Source organism: Sinocyclocheilus grahami, unplaced genomic scaffold (genome assembly GCF_001515645.1).
Source record: "Sinocyclocheilus grahami isolate Dianchi unplaced genomic scaffold, SAMN03320097.WGS_v1.1 scaffold1549.1, whole genome shotgun sequence".
NCBI lineage: Eukaryota > Metazoa > Chordata > Actinopteri > Cypriniformes > Cyprinidae > Sinocyclocheilus > Sinocyclocheilus grahami.
In genome coordinates, this window is record NW_015506728.1 from 177878 (window position 1) to 182097 (window position 4220).

General features: G+C 34.6%; 1 long non-coding RNA gene across 1 annotated transcript; it reads left to right on the forward strand.

Annotated features, from left to right (window-relative positions):
- Nucleotides 1-2880: 2880 nt before the first annotated feature.
- On the forward strand, nt 2881-3215 carry LOC107571102 (uncharacterized). Its single transcript, XR_001607137.1, has 3 exons — nt 2881-2903; nt 2972-3068; nt 3199-3215. It is a non-coding gene; the product is annotated as an uncharacterized lncRNA (long non-coding RNA).
- The last annotated feature ends 1005 nt before the right edge of the window (nt 3216-4220 follow it).

The window sequence follows — 4220 nt, forward strand, 5'->3', positions numbered from 1 at the left end:
AGTTTCCTTCACATGGCTGACATCTTCTTTTGTGAGGTCAATCTCCCAACATTCAAAATATGTTTAGGCTTAAATTTAAAATGTATGTATACAGAGTTAACAAAGAAACTAATAAACTTTTCATTTTTAGTTTGTTTTTCTATTATTTTTTTTTTAAGGGGACATCGGATGCCCATTTTCCACAAGTTGGTATGATTCTTTAGGGTCTTCATGAAATGTCTGCAACATACACTCTAAAAAAATGCTGGGTTGTTTCAACCCAGCTTTGGGTCAAAAGTGGACTAACCCAGCTGTTGGGTTACATTTTTTAATTACATTTTTAACCCAAAAGTTGGGTTAGTCCATATTTGACCCAAAGTTGGGTTGAAACAACCCAGCATTTTTTAGAGTGTACTTTGTTTAAAATTCCTCAATGGTCGCGTAAATCCTTTTTACCTTGTCAAAAACAGTTCTGCTCACAGAATTAAATGTATGAGACTGAAACAAAATATTTGATCAAAGTTAGCACTATTAAAGAAATCTGATCTGTTTCAATTACTGTATGTATGACTGACAAATATGCCTCACATTAAATGTATTAAACTGTCTAATCTAAATGGATGGAAATGTTATATGCAATTCATTACATAAATCTTATACTAATAACATTGTTACAATTAGTTACAAGGCATCATAAAGCAGCGGTTCACATATTATTTGGAGTTATAATGTTGCATCTGTGTTTGCGGTTGACGTGTGGAGGCTCACTTTGTCAGCTAGAGGATTTCCCTGTGAAATTGGGTCATTAAATGTGCCGTGAGCAAAGCAAAACATGTTGCTGCAGAGGATCAACTGATAAATTATGGATGCATAGATGGATCTGAGATATTTGTTTAAAGCCTATGATGATCGATGAAGCATCTGCAGACACTGACAGATTTCTTTTCGGAAACAGTCATTATTTTCATTCTTCAGGGAAATCGTTGACTTTGCATTTGATTTAAGAAAAAGGAAAAGGCTTACATCTTGTGTATGTCTTGTGTTTCTTCGGCACGTAATCACCGAATGATTTGCACAAGACAAACTTCTTTAAAGTTGTTTTCTAAGAAGAGGTCTTCCAGTAATTTCAATATAAATGTGTAGGAAAATGTTCACATGTATTAGTGTGGTTAGTTTCACAGGAACCATGTGATCATGCTGCATTTGATTACTTGTGTCCTGTAGAACAAAACAACTGATTACAATTAGATTTAAGAACACAACATCAGCTGAATATTGCAATTATAATATTATAACTGTGTTAGGGTGTAGATGAAGCCCTGGTTGCAGTTTGCTGTCTGTTAGGAAACGAACTGGGAGATGTGATGTTGCTGTCATTGGCAGCTAAAAAGCAGAGCTGAAAATGTCATGTGACTAAAATGACATCATTACAACAATGAAAACACACTTCCATCTTTTGCACTTCCCCACGTCTACTTACATTATGTTTTCCCTGTATTCGGCCCACGTGCTCAAGTAGGCATTAAGAAAGCAAGTGTGCGTAAAGCTTTTGATTAACCAGTGGGACACACTTACGATATAGTGTTGTAAAAAAAGTTTTTACAGTGCTTTATAAACACATTTTGCCTTCAATACTTGCACTAGTCTAAATTAAGTCTAAATGAGGTTTTCTCTGTCTCTCTTTAGATGTGTAACGACATGGAGGGTCGATACGTGAATCTGTTCATTCCCGGAGATATCTTACTCTGCATGTGTGAGGTGCCGGTCTATGGAGAAGGTGTGATCAAACAAGGAAAATCAAGCTATAAATGAATGACTTTTCTAATTTTGGGCTGTTGATTCCAAAACTAGTGTCTGTTTTGCTTGAACTCGTCACAGTTTCTCACAAGATATGATGCTTTTCGTAGAATTTTTGCTTTTGATAACCATTTGTAAGGTGAAGAAATCTTGTATTCTCTCTTAATCAGCAGAAAAACACCAGAAACACATGACTCCTGTCTGAATCTGAGCCACATTACAACCATTTGTTCAATTCTCAACCCATTTTCACATATGTGACAGTATTTTATACCTAATCCTGATTTCAATTATGGCCAGTGACCGAAGAAAATGAAAACATGAGCTTTATCTGTACATGCAATTATTAACAGCACATTAATGAAAGCCATATTTTCTGTGTTTATGCAAAGTTAAATAGTTTGCAGACTAAGTTAAATGATACATCTTAAATATTTATTTTTGTCATTAAAACCAAAACTTCGACATTTGACTGCTTTTGTTATTTTGATAAGTGCATTAAAGCTGAGACACATATATAATTTAATTATTTCATGAAAAAAAAACTGTACGTGATGTTTTTTGTTGATATTTTTAAACTCACCATAATCTAATCATTTGCAAATCATCTGAATTCCCAGATGCAGGGATGTAATTGATTTATTGTTTCAGGATCTCAGCATTCAATAATTCACTACATAAAAAGCATTTGTGTTCGACACTAAACCATATGCATCCTTATTGGAAGTGAATCTGTATTTAACATCGTTTGGGCCATATTTTGTTTTACTTTGTGTACTTTTGTTCATGATTTTTTGAGGATCACTGTACAATATCTTCATGTTGCACCCGTTAATTAATCTTAAATGACAGATGCATTTGCACTAAACTTCTGTAGATTATTGTAGAGAGTGCATTTAATGTCAAAAACAAAAGATGCAATGATGAGATAATGTATTTTAGTATCCTAAAAATGCATGATTATATTGTTAGTTGCATTGTATTATTTGCGTTTCCCTTCTGTCTGTGTATGTTCACTCTCATGTGCTCTTTCAGGTCCTTTAATGAAGAAAACGTTTGTGAAGATTAAGATGAAGTCCAGTTCGAGTCTGTCTGAAGCTGCAGTGAGAGTCCAGCTCATGTCACAGGTGAGAGAGGGAAACATACAGAAATCTGAGCTCACTGATAGCACTCTTAAGAGATCTGCTCATTTCAGCTTCAGTCTGCTTTGGTGGAACGAGGGTTTTCTGACGTGACGCTGCAATGGTCTCAACCGCCCAAACAGGAAGTGATGCGGAAGGAAGCTGCGCCAGGTGAGTGTGTTCATACAAACACTGGAAAACTGAAAAATAATGTTTATTCTGAAGTAAAATTAATATGTATAGATAACAAATGAAATGGAAAAGTATGTCTTTATAATATAATTAATCATTTTATTTAGAGCTCAGTGTGCTCGAAGAAATGCAAGGCAAGGTTATTTATATAGCACATTTCATACACAATGGTAATTCAAAGTCCTTTACATAAAAGGATGTACAATAATCATTTAAAAAATCACAACAATAAAACAGGGAACTTAACTTTTAAAATTATTTATAAATTGATTTAACAATTTATTAAAACAGTTAAAAATATTAAATTATTATACATAAAATACAGTTCAATCAGTTCAGACGTAGCACAGTGCTCATTCAATAAATTGTTACATGCGACTCAAGGAAGCAACAACAAAAAGGGTTCGAAGTCCAAAAGTATATTAACAAGAAAATATTTATTTAAGTCCAGGAGTTTAAATGCAAAAGATACTAAATGAACAACAACAAAGAAACAAACAATTAACGGAAAACAAAGTGAAGGTCCAGCTTTGGAGCACAACTGCAGGATAAGGACGAAACCTCCTCCTCCAAAAAAAGGCCAGACACCTTAAATACAGTCCCAAATTGGTAACAGGTATAGATCCTTATCTGGTAACATATAAAACAAAAGAAACGATAACAGGAAAGAAACCCAAAACAAAACAAAACCGTAACACCCCCCCTCAAAGGGAGAGATTCTCATTAGAAACTCCACCTTATACAATTTCCAAACCCAAATATACCCAAAGTTAATTTCAAGAAAACAATCACAACCTTAACTGGAGTTAATAACTGGAGATTAATAATTAATAAATAAGTTAATAACGCAAAGTCATTAAACCATGGATGGATTCTGCAACGAGTGAAGAAAAGTAAGGCGGTTATGGTCTGTGTATACCACAGTTGGCATAGTCCCACAAGACACATAAACCTAGAAATGTTAAGCTAAAGCTAAAGCTAGTTGTCTGCGCGGGACTGTTTTTTTATTAGTCCCGCTCACCCAAAGTTGTATTCCGCACCCACCCGCTCCCGCTATATATTCACTCTTTGTTCACCCGCTGTCCGCTTAGAATAATTTTCTTCTCAACCTGACCGTTCCCGCTAAATTTA